The following is a 19303-nucleotide window of genomic DNA, read 5'->3' on the forward strand; positions in this document are numbered from 1 at the left end:
TAACATTAGTCCAAGGTAATACATAATTTAAATAAACTCTGATCTAGGATAACTTGTGCCACAGTTCTTCTAATTACTCTCCCATGTTGGAAACTCCGGTAGGTTAGTTCTCTGAATTCATGAAAAAAAAGAAATCGTATAATGAGCTAAACAACTCAGTAAGCAATGAACACTTAAAGCTAGATAAATCCAGCAATAAAATAATAATATACTAAAATTAAGCATGCAAAATACATCGATTTAAAGTCCAATCGATACGGTATCCAGTCACTTCAAAATTTTGGAGCTGGTTTCATAAATTAATTATCTTTCAAATCATCAAGTTTATTTCGACAGAACAGAACTATAATCACATCAGAGTGCCGCCGCATAACATCCAATAGCAGAGTATTGATATGCCAACGTATAACTCCCACTAGTAGGTTGTCGATATTCCAACATATAATTCCACTGGCAAGATGTCGATATGTCAATGTATAACCCCCACTAGCAAGGTGTCCATGTACTAGCATATAACCCCTACAAGCGGGGTGTCGACATACCAGCGTATAACCCCTACCGGCAAGGTATCGATATACCAGCATATAACCCCATTGGCAGGGTATCGATACATAGTCTGGCAATGAGTCCAAATCCATTTTGATCCAAACCTTTTTTTTTCTCAAAACATGTTCATTATTCTAAATCAAAAGATGTAATATCAAAATCAATCAAACATAATCCAAATCGAATTCATTACGCTCAATTAAGAATCATACAATATTCTGAAAAGAGGCATACATAATAATAAAATATTATGCTTCAAGTTCATAAATCAAGATAATTTGATTCAAATAATATTTATAATTTGTAGATAAATCTAGAAAAAAATTACATTACTTACCTCGAACGCAATCCAACTAACAGATCCAATAAATCTTGAAAATTCTTCTTAGATCCTGATATTTAAAAATTATATTTTAATCAAAATTTATCGTGATTATTTCAAGAATAGAACCTTAATTCTAATATCCTTACAAGGTTGACTAGGCAGGAGTGCCCAACAACTTAGTCAGTTCGATCAAAGTGAAATTCATTGTATCATGCTCAGACTAGGGCACAAATGGTTGAACAAAGATCGAAGCAATCAAATCTAACGTTATTTGGCGAGCCTAGGGTGGGGCTGACACGCCGTCTGATGACCCTAAATCAGGATCCTTCACTTAGGTCAATTCAAAATTACTGTGATGAGTCTCTACTGGATCCAACTATCCTAGAGAGAGTAGAGAGAGAAAGTCCCATAGAAAGAGAATCTAGAGAGAGAAAAGATGGAGAAGAGAAGGAATCTCATTCGGTTCAATCAGGGGTCTAGGTTTGGTCGTCAATGGCATAGATCAACCTGGATCAATTAACGTGTCTCGCATGAGTCAAGAGACAAAAACTTTGTAGAGAGAGAAATAAGAGAGGAAGAAGGAAGAGAAATCAACAAGAGCAAGGGGTGATCAAACTCGACATGGATCATGGCCGATTTTTTGGACCGACGACCATGCAACCTCGACGATCCAGTAAGTGGTGAAGTCCGGCTCGAACTAGCAGCTAGTGGTTGTGAACATGGGAGGAAGGGACGCCAAAATAGGGCACCTCTGTTTCGGATTGAATCTCAGCGATTAGCCGGCTCAAACCCAAACAAGGACACCTATAAACCTAGAAAAAGAAGGAGGAGGCGTAAGGCAATTACCTTGGTCCGGCGAGGTTTTAGAGGCCCTTTTTTGGTGATGAATCGAGGAGGAGCTCAAGGAAGCAACCTTAGAATCGGCGGTGATTTCCGGTGAATCTGGTGGTGGAAATCTAAGGAAGATATATATATATATATATATATATATATATATATATATATATATATATATATATATATATATATATATATATATATATATATATATGTATATATATAGGCGTGATCTTAGAGTTCGAATCGAACTCGGATCACCTTATCGGAGTCTTTGACTCCGCTGGATTCGGAAGAGGAAGAAGACCCCAGCTGGGAGTCTTCTTCCTTGTTTCCTCCCATGCTTGAGCATGGGTCGACCTTGGGTCTGGCCTATTCGAGCCGGCCCACAAGCCCACAGGCAGGGCTGGTCAAGATCGGGCTGGCCCCTGGCCACTCCGGGCCAGCAATGGGCTCCATTTTCTTTCTTTTGGGCCCAAGCGATTGGGCTAGTTAAGTGGACCAGGCCCAGTTTGCTGGGCTTTACAAAAACTTTTTGAGATTCAGCTGGGTACTCTAGTTTGTTGAGATGGTAGAATGAGATGCCTGTGGATATGGTTCTTACTGATAGAACTCTTCAATGAGAGTAAGAAACTCAGTCAGTAATAATATTCCAGTAACTGATGAGGATGGATTACTTCTAAATTGTTCCCCTTTATGGTTGGATCAAGTTTCAGTTGGTAGCTATTGCTGACAAGTGACTTTTGAGATTCATCCTGTCACGCCCCGGATCCGGGTCCGTGACACGGCCGTGCAATTGCCGACTACCGCCCACAATAGCACGCAGCCTCTTACAGGGGTAACAGGTAGCCAATGAAATTTCAAACTTTCATATATTAAAAATAATTGCAGTTCAACCTTTAAGGCTGATATAAAATATAGAACTTCTATACTATGCGGGTATACAAAAGTGTATATGCTTCTCCAAAAATACGAAGCTCTATTACAAAAGAAAAATATGTCCGAAGGCGATCACTGGTGAGGATCTGAAAAGAAATGAAAACAATAGGTATGAGCTACACGGCTCAGTAAGTAATCATGCATAATCTTATCGGATCAACTAAAAGACTAAACTTGTTTATCAGGGTTTGAGAAGCTGACATGCATATTATCTAACAATTTATCATGGCAAAATATGTATGCTGGGTAAACAAATAGTATTTTGAATCAAACAAATATTTTCATAAAGTATGCATATGAAATCGTGCCCCCGGCATGCCGTGGTCCATTCTCTCGGATGCTACTGCGAAGTCAGTTTCGGCCACTGGCGGGGCCAGCTCAGTTATTATTCAGCCACTGGCGGGGCAGGCTCAGTCATTCTCGGCCACGAGCAAGGCCAGCTTAGTTGCATTCGATCAGTAGCATCTTTGAGTCCATCTATAGTGCCCTTCGGCTAAATAGGAATTTTGCTGTACTAACTTGCATGCATGATTTAAAATATCAGCATAATCGTAATGCATATGTGGACATAAATTGTAAATCAGGCAAGTTACTTACTTATCAAAACATAACAATCATGAAGTATGTACTTGAATAACACTTAGGAAGATATTAATAACATGACATGATCCAAAGTAGGATTAGAACAGGTTACTTACTATAAGTAGTATTCCAATTTCTTGGGTCCGGACGACGGGTCCTTGATTCCTAAAATCACATTGCAAGACCCTCATTATCCTCTAATTATCACAAATTTCGTTCATCTTACCATGGATTTGTTTGTATCCCAATCAAGGATTTTAGCCCAGTTCCATTCACCCAACTTGAAGCCTTTGGGTTTAATTAAAGTGAATTTGGGTTTACAAGGCCTAATTGGGCCTTTAGTGAAAGGGTTGGGTCGGATTTGTGGTTAGGTTCACCCTTTTTCGAGCCAATTTGGCCTTCTGCCATATAATTGGGCTTGGTCGGGGCCTGATTAGGGCTAATTGGGCCTGCTGGAGTCAACATGTTATGAACAGGGTTCGGGCCCAGCTGAATTGAGCTTAATTGGGTTTGGGTTCAACCCATTTGGCTTAATTAGGTTCGCTCAGGTTCAACTAAGTTTAGGCCTGATGCTATTTGGGTTTAATTGGACTCATGTCCTTCAATTGGGCTTAATCAAATCAGTTTCGGTTTATTGGGCCTAACAGGTTTCGGATCCGGACCCGGATCCGACCCGTTAGGTAGCCTGTTAGGAGCTCTTCTCGGAGGTTCCAGAGGCTTCGGCCTCTTTTTCCGCTCGTGGCTCTCTCTCCCCTCCGGTCTCTTCGTCTCCCCCGCTTTCCACCGAAACCCTTCCCGGCCTCCTCCGCCTCCAGTCCCCTCCCGCTCCGGCCGAAGCCCCTTCTCGGCCGCCTTCTCTCTTTCGCAGACGACCGGGGAGATGCAGCGCCCCCCGATCCACCGGCCGAAAGGGTGCTCCTCCCTCGGGCAACGGCGGCGGGAGGTCGGCCCCTTCTTCCCTTCTTCGAAGTGATGTCGGAGAAGAGGGGGAGGTCCGGGAGGTGAGATCGAGGCCGAACCTCCTCCGGGGGTCTTCACCGGCTCCGACCATGGCTAGGTAAGACCGTGGCCCGAGGTAAGTACTTTATATATATATATATATATTGTCTTTCTTCTTCTTTTGTTTCCCTCTTCCCCCTTATTCCCCCTTTTCTTTGTGGAAATCGCGCCACCACCTCTCGGCCGGCGGAGAGGTGGGGCTCGGCTGAGGCTGGCGGCCTTGGGGCCGCGTCTGTCGCCGGCACGGCCAGACCCGGCGGCCCCTTGGCTGCCCCTCCGCCCGAGGGCAGCCCCGGCCGGGGTCTGTCACTCGCAGGCCGAGTCCGGTTGGGCTCGGCCCGGGTGGGAGTTGGGCCTGGGCTTGGCCACCCTCGGGCCGGCCCGCGGCCTGTGGATCCAGCCCGCAGCCCGTGGGTCCTCTTCTCCTATCTCGCCCAAGGCCGATCCTTTCCTTCTTGCGCCGGTTTCACTCCCTGTGCCGATCTCCTATGAAACAGAGAGGAGAACACCCCCACAAGGGTTCCCCCCCCCCTCCTACCCTAAACCCTACTTACAAGGCCCTTACCTTGATTCAGTGGACTGGGGTCGGGCGGTGCCTCCTTCTCGGCAAGCTCCCTCCTTCTCCTAGGGCTGCGGGGTACCTTCTGCCTCCAGCTCCAGGACCAAGCTCTCTGGCACAGTAATTCCACGGGGTTAGAGGTTTAGGAGGGTATATCAAAAATCAAGGTTAGCAGGTTTCAGGGCTATAAAAACTTGGCTTAGGATTTGACCCCAAGGAGAGGTGGCATCCTCTCCTTCCTTAGAGCCCTGGGAGACACCAGCTGCCCCTTCCCTTCAGGCCAGCTCACAGCTCGGCTGTCGAGGGGAAGAGGAGGTGGCGGTTTTCTGTTGTGCATGCTCTGTGGGGGTCTCTCCATTGGCCACCTGGTGATACTGTCCTTTCAGCCCTCGGGGAGATGGCAGCCTACTCTTCCTGGGCTTGCAAAGCCTGCTAACCCCTCCCTGGCCCAATACCCTTCGACTGGGCCTTACAGTATTGGGCCCGGACATTACATCCTTCCCCTTTTAAATAAATTTCATCCTCGAAATTAAACATACCTTGGTTCTCGAAGAGCTGAGGGTGACATTGACGCATCTCCTCCTCCAGTTTTAGGTAGCTTCCCTTTCGGTGTGATAGGTCCACTGGACTTTAACATAGGGAATGGTGCGTCTTCGAAGGATTTGCTCTTTTCTGTCTATGATGCGCAGGGGTGCCTCCTCATATGTTAAATTTCTATTTAATTGTAGAGGCTCATGTGGCACTACATGGCTGGGATCCAGGATGTACCTCCGTAGCAGAGAGACATGGAAGACGTTGTGCACACCTGATAGTTTTGGAGGTAGGGCCAGCTTGTAGGCAACCTTGCCTACCCTGGCAAGAACCTCGAACGGGCCGATGTAGCGAGGACTTAACTTGCCGTGTCTTCCGAATCGGGTAATACCCTTTGATGGAGAAATTTTTAGGAAGATAAAGTTCCCCTCCAAAAATTCCAAAGCCCTCCTTTCTCTGTCAGCCCATCTTTTCTGTTTGTCCTGGGCAGTCTGAAGCCTTTGTTTAATCAGAAGTACTTTGTCTCTGGTGTGCTGGACCAGTTCGGGGCCTAACATTCTCCGCTCCCCGACATCATCCCAATGTAGGGGGGATCGACATTTTCTCCCATAGAGAGCTTCATATGGAGCCATTTGAATACTGGAGTGGTAACTATTGTTATATGCAAACTCCACCAGAGGTATATGACTATCCCAATTTCCGCCTAGATCCACAGTACACGCCCTCAACATGTCTTCCAGAGTTTGGATTGTCCGCTCTGACTGGCCGTCAGTCTGGAGGTGGTATGTTGTACTGAGCCTCAGACTGGTACCCATAGCCTTCTGAAAGCTTTCCCAGAATCTGGATACGAATTGGAGGTCGCAATCAGAAATGATGCTCACTGGTACTCCGTGCAGGCGTACAATCTCGTCGATGTATAATTGGGCCAGCTTGTCCAAAGGGGTACCAATTCTGAAGGGTAGGAAGTGAGCCAATTTTGTGAGGTGATCAATAATCACCCACATTACATCATTCTTTCTTACCGTTTTGGGGAGTCCTGTAACAAAATCCATCGTGATGTGCTCCCACTTCTATTCTGGAATTTCTATCGGTTCCAGTAACCCTGCTGGCCTCTGGTGCTCTACTTTTACTAGCTGGCAGGTCAAACATCGGGCCACAAACTTAGCTATCTCTCTCTTCATCCCCTTCCACCAGTAATGTTCCCAAAGGTCCCGGTACATTTTAGTACTGCCCGGGTGAATAGAGAAATGGGATTGGTGGGCCTCTTCCATTAATTTTCCTCTTTAGGTCAACATCTGCCGGAACACACAATCGGTGGCCAAACCTCAGGGTGCCATCTGGGTGGATTTGGAGTTTGGGTCGCAACCCTTTCTCCACTTCATCCTTGAGCTGGCAGGTGTGCTTATCAGACTGCTGGGCAACTTTTATTCTGTCGATCAATGTTGGTTGTATACTCAGAGTGGCCAGCAGACTTCTTGTAGTTCAGGTAAGTACCTCAACTTGCAGTTTGTTGAGATCCTTTTGAATCGAGGCTGAGTGGTGAGTAATGCAGCGGAGCCTGCTGCTGACTTTCTGCTTAGGGCATCAGCCACCACGTTGGCTTTCCCTGGATGGTACTTAATACTCAGGTCATAATCCTTCAGAAGTTCCAACCACCTTCTTTGCCTCATATTCAGTTCCTTCTGGGTGAATATATACTTTAGGCTCTTGTGGTCGGTGTACACCTCACAGTGTTCGCCGTACAGATAATGTCTACAAAGTTTCAAGGCGAACACCATTGCGGCTAGCTCTAAGTCATGGGTCGGGTAATTCTGTTCATAGGGTTTCAGCTGCCTCGAGGCATAGGCTACTACCTTGCCGTCTTGCATCAGCACACAGCCTAGCCCGTTCTTGGAAGCATCACTATAGATAGTAAATTCTCCAATGAAGGACGACAATGTTAAAATTGGGGCAGAAACTAACCTTTGTTTAAGCTCCTGAAAGCTTTTCTCACACTTGTCGTCCTAGATAAACTTGGCACGTTTCTTAGTCAAATGGGTCAAGAGTGTAGCTATTTTGGAGAATCCTTCTACAAATCGCCAGTAATACCCGGCTAATCCCAAGAAGCTTCTAATTTCTTTGACGTTGGTAGGACGAGGCCAATCCACCATCGCTTCTATCTTCTTGGGGTCCACTGACACTCCTTTCTTGGAGACCACATGACCGAGAAACGTCACACTGTCCAGCCAGAACTCACATTTGTTCAGCTTGGCGTACAGCCTTTTCTCTCGAAGGATTTGTAGCACCACCCTCAAATGGTCTTCATGCTCCTTTCTGCTCCTTGAGTAGATTAGAATGTCGTCGATAAAAACTATCACAAACTGATCCAAATACTGCCTAAAGACTTTATTCATCAAGTCCATAAATGCAGCCGGAGCATTGGTCAGTCCAAAAGGCATAACCAGAAATTCATAGTGCCCATACCTGGTTCGAAATGCAGTCTTTGGCACATCATCAGCTTTGATTCTCAACTGATGGTAACCGGACCGCAAATCTATCTTGGAGAAGATTTGGGCACCCTGCAGCTGATCAAACAGGTCATCGATCCGGGGTAGAGGATATTTGTTCTTTATTGTTATCTTGTTCATTCCCGGTAATCGATGCATAGCCTCATACTCCCATCTTTCTTTTTCACAAACAGGACAGGAGCTCCCCACAGCGACGTGCTGGGCTGGATAAACTTTTTGTCCAGGAGTTCTTGTAGTTGTGTCTTCAATTTTCTTAACTCAGCAGGGGCCATCCAATAAGGAGCCTTGGAGACTGGCCCCTCTCCTAGTGCGAGGTCGATGGTGAATTCGATCTCTCGGTCTGGGGGTAATCCCGGTAGTTCATCCGGAAAGACATCCGGGTATTCCCTGACCACTGAAAAGTCTTCCAGTTTGATCTCTTTCTGGGTATCCGTTACATAGGCCAGATAGGCCGTACACCCTTTTCTCAGAGCCTTTCCAGCTTTTAAAGCGGAAATGAAGTGTAGTGTAGGAGTACTTCGAAGGGGTGTGTCACCTTGAAAGAAAAATTCTTGCTCTCCAGGTATCCGAAATACCACTCTTTTATGGTAACAATCAATGTGGGCGTGGTACTGTGACATCCAGTCCATGCCCAAAATAATATCAAAGTCTTGCATGTCAAGCTGTAGAAGATTTGTCTCTAATTCTTTTTCCCCTATCTGAATTGTGCAGCCTTTGTGTTTAGTGTCAACAATTACGGTTTTCTGAAGGGGTGTAGCAACATGCCATGGTTCTACTAATTTCTCAGATATGCTATGTAATTGTCTGAAAAAGTTAACTGACACGAAAGAATGCATAGAACCAGAATCAAATAGAATGAGGGCAGGGGCCGAGTTGATTGGAAGTGTACCTGTCACCACCTGATCGCTAGCACTGGCATCCTAATGGGTCAGTGCAAAAACCCGAGGGTTACCCCTCGATCTCTGGTCCTCCGGTGCAGTACGCCTGGGCTCATCCCTTTTTCGGCTAGGGCAGTTGCGGGCGATGTGCCCTGTCTGCCCACAAGAAAAACAACCCCCGGTCTTCTTCAAGCAGGTACCACTGTGGTTTTTGCCACAGGTGGGGCAGCCTCTGCTCTGTCTCTTCTTGGGCACAGACCCCTTGCTGCCTCCGAACCCACTACTCTGTGCTCCCGACGATCGGGTCCTCTTCAAGTCCTCCCTCTCTCTCCCGGACCGTATCAGGTCAGCCTCAACCTTCAAGGCTCGGTCCAGTACATCCCGGTAGCTCGAGAACAGATGGAAGGATATTCGGGACCGAATCCCGTACCTCAATCCCTGCTCAAACCTGTTTACCTTACTTCTCTCCTCCTCCATGAACTGGGGGCAAAATCATCCCAGCTCGTTGAATTTATTGGCGTACTCCAGAACGGACATCTTGTCGGTCTGGATCAGTGCCAAGAATTCATTCTGCTTTGCCTGGTTGACTGAGTCCGAAAAATATTGGTTGTAAAACAACCTCTTGAAGTCCCTCCATGTGAGTCCGTCGACGACATAGGCCGTCTCCATGGCCGTCCACCAGTACTCGGCGTTCCCTTTCAGCATAGAAGTTGCTAGCCGGACCTTCACCTCATCAGGAAAAAGGAGAGCTCGAAACATCTTCTCTATCTCCCGGATCCATGCTTCCGCTGCCATGGGGTCAGGCCCACCCTCAAAGGTTGGGGGGTTCAGTTGGTGGAACCTCTCGTAGCAGGAGTCTGCCGGAGGCATAGCGGCCAGCTGCATCATCTGTTGCTGTTGCAGCACTTGTGCCATGAGCTGATATACTCTGGCAAGGCCTGCCTGGCCTGCTGCAGATCGTGGAGTATCCGGGGGGACTGACTACTCACTAGGCTCCGGGGAGGGTGGTCTCCTGTCGTCATCCATGTCTTCTGAACGATTGCCTAGCAGTCAAAATTTAAAGTAAGATCATGATAAACTTAGTATGTTATGATGATCCTTGTGGTCTGCAATAATTTTAACTACCCATTGGCCTAAATATTTCATGATTATCCTCTTGTTCAACCTAAGGCTCTGATACCACAAGAAATGTCATGCCCCGGACCCGGGTCTGTGACACGGCCGTGCAATTTCTGACTACCGCCCACAATAGCATGCAGCCTCATACAGGGGTAACAGGTAGCCAATGAAATTTCAAACTTTCATATATTAAAAATATTTGCAGTTCAACCTTTAAGGCTGATACAAAATATAGAACTTCTATACTATGCGGGTATACAAAAGTGTATATGCTTCTCCAAAAATACGAAGCTCTATTACAAAAGAAAAATATGTCCGAAGGCGATCACTGGTGAGGATCTGAAAAGAAATGAAAACAATAGGTATGAGCTACACGGCTCAGTAAGTAATCCTGCATAATCTTATCGGATCAACTAAAAGACTAAACATGTTTATCAGGGTTTGAGAAGCTGACATGTATATTATCTAACAATTTATCATGGTAAAATATGTATGCTGGGTAAACAAACAGTATTTTGAATCAAACAAATATTTTCATAAAGTATGCATATGAAACCATGCCCCCGGCATGCCGTGGTCCATTCTCTCGGATGCTACTGCGAAGTCAGTCTCGGCCACTGGCGGGGCTAGCTCAGTTATTATTCAGCCACTGGCGGGGCAGGCTCAGTCATTCTCGGCCACGAGCAAGGCCAGCTCAGTTGCATTCGATCAGTAGCATCTTTGAGTCCATCTATAGTGCCCTTCGGCTAAATAGGAATTTTGCTGTACTAACTTGCATGCATGATTTAAAATATCAGCATAATCATAATGCATATGTGGCCATAAATTGTAAATCAGGCAAGTTACTTACTTATGAAAACATAACAATCATGAAGTATGTACTTGAATAACACTTAGGAAGATATTAATAACATGACATGATCCAAAGTAGGATTAGAACAGGTTACTTACTATAAGTAGTATTCCAATTTCTTGGGTCCGGACGACGGATCCTTGATTCCTAAAATCACATTGCAAGACCCTCATTATCCTCTAATTATCACAAATTTCGTTCATCTTACCATGGATTTGTTTGTATCCCAATCAAGGATTTTAGCCCAGTCCCATTCACCCAACTTGAAGCCTTTGGGTTTAATTAAAGTGAATTTGGGTCTTTAGTGAAAGGGTTGGGTCGGATTTGTGGTTAGGTTCACCCTTTTTCTAGCCAATTTGGCCTTCTGCCAACATAATTGGGCTTGGTCGGGGCCTGATTAGGGCTAATTGGGCCTGCTGGAGTCAACATGTTATGAACAAGGTTCGGGCCCAGCTGAATTGAGCTTAATTGGGTTCGGGTTCAACCCATTTGGCTTAATTGGGTTCGCTCAGGTTCAGGTAAGTTTAGGCCTGATGCTATTTGGGTTTAATTGGACTCATGTCCTTCAATTGGGCTTAATCAAATCAGTTTCGGTTTATTGGGCCTAACGGGTTTCGGATCCGACCCGTTAGGTAGCCTGTTAGGAGCTCTTCTCGGAGGTTCCAGAGGCTTCGGCCTCTTTTCCCGCTCGTGGCTCTCTCTCCCCTCCGGTCTCTTCGTCTCCCCCGCTTTCCACCGAAACCCTTCCCGGCCTCCTCCGCCTCCGGTCCCCTCCCGCTCCGGCCGAAGCCCCTTTCCGGCCGCCTTCTCTCCTTCGCAGACGACCGGGGAGATGCAGCGCCCCCCGATCCACCGGCCGAAAGGGTGCTCCTCCCTCAGGCAACGACGGCGGGAGGCCGGCCCCTTCTTCTCTTCTCCGAAGTGATGCCGGAGAAGAGGGGGAGGGCCGGGAGGTGAGATCGAGGCCGGACCTCCTTCGGGGGTCTTCACCGGATCCGACTACGGCTAGGTAAGACCGTGGCCCGAGGTAAGTATTATATATATATATATATATATATATATATATATATATATATTGTCTTTCTTCTTCTTCTGTTTCCCTCTTCCCCCTTTTTCCCCCTTTCCTTTGTGGAAATCGCGCCACCACCTCTCGGCCGGCGGAGAGATGGGGATCGGCTGAGGCTGGCAGCCTTGGGGCCGCGTCTGTCGCCAGCACGGCCAGACCCGGCGGCCCCTTGGCTGCCCCTCTGCCCAAGGGCAGCCCCGGCCGAGATCTGTCACTCGCAGGCCGAGTCCGGTTGAGCTCGGCGCGGGTGGACGTTGGGCCTGGGCTTGGCCGCCCTCGGGCCGGCCCGCGGCCTGTGGGTCCAGCCCGCAGCCCGTGGGTCCTCTTCTCCTGTCTCGCCCAAGGCCGGTCCTTTCCTTCTTGCGTCGGTTTCACTCCCTGTGCTGATCTCCTCCCCTCTGTTTCATGGATGAAACAGAGAGAACACCTCCACAGGGGGTTTCTCCCCCCCCCCCCTCCCCCATTTCCTACCCTAAACCCTACTTACAAGGCCCTTACCTTGATTCAGTGGACTGGGGTCGGGCAGTGCCTCCTTCTCGGCAAGCTCCCTTCTTCTTCTCCTAGGGCTGCGGGGTACCTTCTGCCTCCAGCTCCAGGGCCAAGCTCTCTGGCACAGTAATTCCAGGGGGTTAGAGGTTTAGGAGGGTATATCAAAAATCAGGATTAGCAGGTTTCAGGGCTATAAAAACTTGGCTTAGGATTTGACCCCAAGGAGAGGTGGCATCCTCTCCTTCCTCAGAGCCCTGGGAGCCACCAGCTGCCCCTCCCCTTCAGGCCAGCTCACAGCTCGGCTGCCGAGGGGAAGAGGATGTGGCAGTTTTCTGTTGTGCATGCTCTGTGGGGGTCTCTCCGTTGGCCACCTGGTGGTACTGTCCTTCAGCCCTCGAGGAGATGGCAGCCTACTCTTCCTGGGCCTGCAAGGCCTGCTAACCCCTCCCTGGCCCAATACCCTTTGACTGGCCCTTACAGTATTGGGCCCGGTCTGTATTGGGCCCGGACATTACACATCCGAGACTCAGCAATCAATAAGGCCTGATCCAACCAATTAATAAAAAATGTTGGTCATGCTTGTATGTGGCAATTGATTGGGTTCGGGTAGCTTGGGTTGAGATAGGTATTATAAAAAATCTATCAACCTGAACCTAACCTAGTCAGAAAATCTAAAACTGAACACACCCTCTTTATTAAATTGATAACCAAAGCTGACCTGCATAATCCAATTGATGGACAAATCGGTTCAGTTCAATCAACTTAAATGGGTTAATTGAATCTTAAACAGATTTAATAGGTTAAAAATTTCTTAAGCAGGTTATGTTGTAGCCTCGCCATCTTGACCCAATGTTTAAACGGATCAAATTAGAATAGACACATTAGGAATCTAAACTTGAAAAGGGGCCATTTAACAAACTGGTTAAGTCAGCCAGACGTGTTTACAACTAAAACTCGTTTATGCCAAACTCAAACCTATTTAAGTTGGATATGTTGCAGGTAGTGCTGATGGGTCAGGTTATAAATTATCATCTCTACATACTTGTTGTGGATAAATTAATCTGGACTAAACAAGTTAATTCACTCCTACCTCCTTTTACCCGGCATAAGTTACATCGTTGTGTAAGTGCCGACCACCTATCTGCGTGGTTCTGTTAATTGATTAACTAGTTAAAGTTAATAGATTCAGGTTGTAGAAAGAATGAGTGATCTTCTTTCATAACATCAACCATTGGATCGTATCTTGCACAAATCTCCAAGCAATCTAAGTTTTTCTTTCATCTTTCTGTACTACGTGGCCATTGTGTGACCCAATGTTTGATATCATAAAAGATAAATCATTCTTTGCGCGAAAAATACAACCCGAACCCAAAGTTAACCAGCCAAAGTTAATCAATTTTTCTGTCTCAAAGTTTCTTAAGTTGTTAGTTAATTGTCTGACGAACTTTTATCTAATGTTCTGATCATTTATTTGGACTAACTGGAAATCACACGTGAATTTTTCTAGGGGCAGGCAGGTGGCGTCATGCAGAAAAAAGATATCTGGAAGCAATTTATCTTGCAAAGAAACTACGTACTATCGCAAAAAACAACTGCTAAAAGATAATTTTTGCTGAAAATAACCATTCAAAGGGGCTTTTTGTGAAGGAGAAACCACCCAGATTGACGAGATCTTGAAACACGATTACAAACTCCAAAAATGATTTAGTTTTCTGCATCAAGTGAGCTTCTATGCCTTCTTTATCTTCTTTACACCGCTGAAAATAGATTGGATATTGTTCGACCATATTCAATTTGGATCCTATTTTTCAGTTTTTCCAAAGACCCCTCAGTTGGCTAAGGACAAGCTCTTTCGTACAAGTAATTTTAAAAATAATAGTAATTTTAACTTATCTTGTATTTGAATATATTTTTCTTTCATACAAGTTCTTTAAAATATACAAGTCATCATTCTTCTTATTTATGATGTGATTAAATAATTATAATTGTTAATATGAAATATGGTTGGATCAATGATCGAGACTCTTGGCCAAGTCAATCTCCGTGCAAGTTTAATAACTACACCTTAGGTCCTTACCCAATTATTATGTATTGCGTGCAATCTTGATAGTAGATTTCTTTCCTATCGTTTATAGTTATATCATTTATATTAGTTTTCATAATTAAATTTTACTCAAAATTGGATCAATGATCAAGGCTCTTGGCCAAGTCGATCTTTGTGCAAGTTTAATAACCACACCTTAGGTCCTTACCCAAGTATTATGCATTGCGTGCAATCTTGATAGCAGTTTTCTTTCCTATAATTTATAGTTATATCATTTATATTAGTTTTCATAATTGAATTTTACTCAAAAATCTAACTTATATCCAAATAATATCTGACTTATATCTATATTTGAATAAAAAAATATGGATAAACTAATATCATACTCGTATTTGTATCTATTTAAAGTAAATATAGATATGCTTAATATTCAATTCGTATTCTTATCTATTTAGAATAAATATGGATGCTAATTATAATATATGTTTAATACTGACTCCTCAGTAAAACAAAAGAAGAAGAAAGGAATTATAGAATCACTGCCCAAACAACAACTTAGATGGTTGTCAAAGAACCTACCAGAAGAACTTAGCGGGCCGACCTTTCAGAAGTTCTTAGTGTGGCAAGGTGAACATCAAGGATATTCAAAAGCTCTTCAATTATGGTGGAATTGCTAAGGCTTAGGGTGCCTCGAACAACCTGAATCATCTCGGTCGATCATCTCTTTGTCTAGATCAGTAGACACATATCGTGTCCGCCCTCCTTCAGATGATCAACATTGTTTCAAGAAGGCAGAATGAGGCAACTTGTCCTTCGAAGAACTCCCACTTAGATTTTAATGCCCTCTTCAAAGCAGCACAAAGTCTAATCCTGAACCAAGGAAGATGGCTCGAACTCGAAAGTAGGGGCAAGTGATGTGGTAATAAATATTATATCGATATTGAACCCTGGCTAGTCTTGACCCATGACAGGTCCCCAAACCCTGCTTGCATTTGCCTTTGCCACCTTCTTCAATCCTAAACCACTTCACATCTGTCCAGACCCTCCGCAATTATACATCCACCTTTGCTACTTCCATCACCACTACCCAGTGAGGGAATCATTCAGCCCTTCTTGTCCTTCAAGGTAGAGAAATTTCATAATCTCTTTGGTTGAGGAAATTTTCAAAATGCTTTTTTTTTTTTTTGATCCTTATGTTAGATAATTTTTTTGTTAATTCCGGACTAGGTATAAGAAAGAATGTTCATATTATGTTATTCCCTACCCCGAGAAAAAAAGGAAAAAACATACCCTTATAGAACAAATATTCATATTTCATTCACATAGAAATTACTGTCTATGTTCATAATCTTGATATGTGATATTTTACTAAAGAATTTAAAATTACATTTTCTACTAATCATACTTATCTGCATTCCTATAATTTTTTTATATATCTAACAATAGTCTCAATTGATTAGGATATATAGGGTTTGTTTTTCAACCTTGTCTTTCCATCAACTAAAAATTGAATAGGTTTACATAGAGAAAATCGTGCCGCATATTTTTCCTCGAAAACCATATTGTATACTAATTAAGGTCAATTCTAATCAGAGCTCTAATGATGTGACTAGAATTATAGGATGGCCTACTTTTAAAACCATCATATTAAAATGGACTATTATTTAATGGTTTCAAAAATATATAGTCGTCATTACTTAGCAACTATGTTATAACATGAGCAAGTTTAATAGTTTCATATGATGGTAGTAAAATGAATGAGCATTTCTATCCATTTTTTTTCTAAAAAACAAAAGTGCTATATAATATAGTCACTATTTATGGAATATAATATAGAATGACATGCTATTCAGAGTAGATCAAATATATTAGCATAAGATTCAGAACAAATATTAAAAATAATAACAAAGAAGAGGTACTAGAAGAAAAATTTAGAAGCGAGTAAAAAACTTATTCAAAAAATATATACAAGCCAACAGTCGTATTCAGATCTTGCTTTCGAAAAAAAAAGAACTTCTCTCTCTCTCTCTATGTGGCGTCCCCCCTAAAGGCTTCCTTCTGTCCATAAAAACAACTCATATCCTCCCTATTTCAAAGAAGCCATACAGCCAAAATTCTCCAACAACTCTCTCTCTTCTTGACTATAAGACAAAAAATTTTGTCTTTATTTCAAACCAACTCAATCACCTTAACTTTACTGTAATTATTCTCTCTCCGCTAGAAGATGAAACCTATTCCAACTCAACTTTTCTTCTGTTGAGCCTAGGACTCAACATAACTAACACAGATCAGCATCATATTTAGTCAAGAAAGAAAACTAATCCATCCCTAGGAATTCTCAGTGACTTCAATATATAAAAGCACTTGTATCTTAGGCCGTAATCTATTAGGTGATAAAGCATTGCTATTGATAGTATCCCAATTGTATTGTTACCCTAAGATGATTTTAATTTTGAATAAACAAAATCTTTATCATGTCTTAGGCTTGTGGAACCCCTGATGTTAATGTAAATAAGAAAACTAGTTTATACCCAAGTAATGGGTAAAATCTACTACAATTGTACCAATATTTTGAAGCAATATTGGGGTGCCTTATGTATTGCGCCAATTTCTCAAATGACACTTGGTTGCAAAATCACGTTCACTCTTTCTAGCCCTTCCATTGATTTAGATGTTGCTACCTACAATTCCTTGCAATCTAAACTGTTTATAGAGACAAGAAGGAAATAGCCAAGGCTATAATACAACTGCAAGATGGATTAGGAGTTGCACAACTCAAATATAATCTATATCTGAACCAAATAAAAAATTAAAAGCTTTATTAATTTCAACTTCAACTTAATTGCCAGTTCAACCATAATTGTATGATTAAAGCAGTTATTTCTGTGTGGGTGACGTAGAAAACCACTATTGTATAGTTATTGCACATTGTGGAGAACCATTATTGTGCAGTTAATGCATGCCTTGTTCTTGATAACAGATGCCGACCCATTCTTTATATAGGGAGAATTGGAGGATCTTTAGGCAAGTCATTCTCTCAACCTCACTTTCTCTAAGAACTCTCTCTTTCCACTATTTCTCTAGAATTCGACCGACTTGAGTGTTGGAGGGTCCTCCATCGAAAAATTTCTAGCAAGATGACTTTGATTTTATGTTGAATTAGCATCCTATGAATCCGGTTGGCCACTTCACTAACATCTTCATTATCCGTCAGCACGAAGCATTCCACTTTGGATCATAGCCGACCTCACCTCCACTTGAATGTCAACTGACTTTAGCAGATCTCGAATTCTAGCGGCAACATATTTTCATTTTCACAAAATACCATAAACAATATATAGTTTAGCACTAGCTATATTGAGTAAATAATAACTTCAATCCTAAATTTTTATATTCTAGATTAAATTTGATTCTTAAGTACTTTGCACATATTCTATTTTGCACCATGTGTTTATCCTTGAATGTAGCAATATACATACACACATACACACATACACATATACACACAGACACACATACATACATACACACATACACATATACATACACACATATACACATACATACACACATACATACATACACACATACATACATGCATACATAAACACACACATACATCCATCCATACACATACACATACATACATACACACATACACATACATACATATACACATATACTTACATACATATACATATATACATACATACATATACATATATACATACACATACATACATATACATATATACATACATACATATATACATACATGCATGCATGCATACATACATACGTGCATACATACATGTACATACATATATACATAGATACATATATCTATATATATATATATGTATACATATATATATATATATGTATATATATATATATATATATATATATATATATATATATATATATATATATATGTATATATATATACATATACATATATATATGTATATGTATATATGTATATGTATACATATATACATATACATATATATATATACATATATGTATATATGTATACATATACATATAGATATACATATATGTATATATGTATACATATATATAGATATATATACGTATATACGTATATATATATGTATATACGTATATACGTATATATATATGTATATACGTATATATATATATGTATATACATACATACATACATACATACATACATACATACATACATACATACTGTTGCTGGAAATTGGACCCGGGGGCCGCCGCGAAGCCGGGGAAGGAGGAGCTCCGCTGCTGCAGGGGGCGGACGGCGGTGCGCCGGCCGGCTGCGTCCTCCACCGTGGGGCGTGGGAGCGTCCGAAGAGGGGTGGTGCGTCCAGTCCTGTCCTGTCCTGCAAAAAAGCCGGTGGCCGGGCTCCCCGGCGCCGGCCCTCCGATGCCTAAGTCAGAGGGGGCAAGTATGTGGAGAGAGCAGGGAGGAGAGTATGTGGAGAAGACAGAGAGAGCTTCGGGTTTTTCCTCCCGTTTTTGGTCCTCCCTCCCTTTTCCCTCCAGGTTTCCTTTTATAGGAGGATTTTTGTTACCTGGGAGGTGACAGGAGGTTTGTCCTGTTTTGTAATAATTGGGCACGATTTGGCCCATTAATGGCGTAGTGGAGAACGGGACCGGATCAGACCGGAATCAGGGAGTTGTCACGGTCGATCGGACCTGTTGGAGTGGTTGAACCGCCGGCTGTGGTGGGCCTGGGGTCCGTGGATGGTAAGTGCATTTATTGCCGAATGAACCGGCGGTCAGGGAGAGCCATACGTTCTGATGGTTCAGTGATCCGGAGATCGTCTTGGGCCTTGTTCATTAAATGACTGAGTGCATCGGAGACTTGAGAGAGTCTCGTGCATTAATGGCAGGTCGTGCCAAATACCTGCGAAGATCTTATGCCTTGATGGCTTGGAGATAGTGGCAGGTTATAGTGGAGTTGTCAGGTCCCTTAGGGGGTTAGGTGGAAATTGGATATTTGGCTAAGGCATGGGCTCGGCCTGCTGTGCTC

The sequence above is a fragment of the Phoenix dactylifera genome, chromosome 17 (genome assembly GCF_009389715.1).
Source record: "Phoenix dactylifera cultivar Barhee BC4 chromosome 17, palm_55x_up_171113_PBpolish2nd_filt_p, whole genome shotgun sequence".
Taxonomy (NCBI): Eukaryota; Viridiplantae; Streptophyta; class Magnoliopsida; order Arecales; family Arecaceae; genus Phoenix; species Phoenix dactylifera.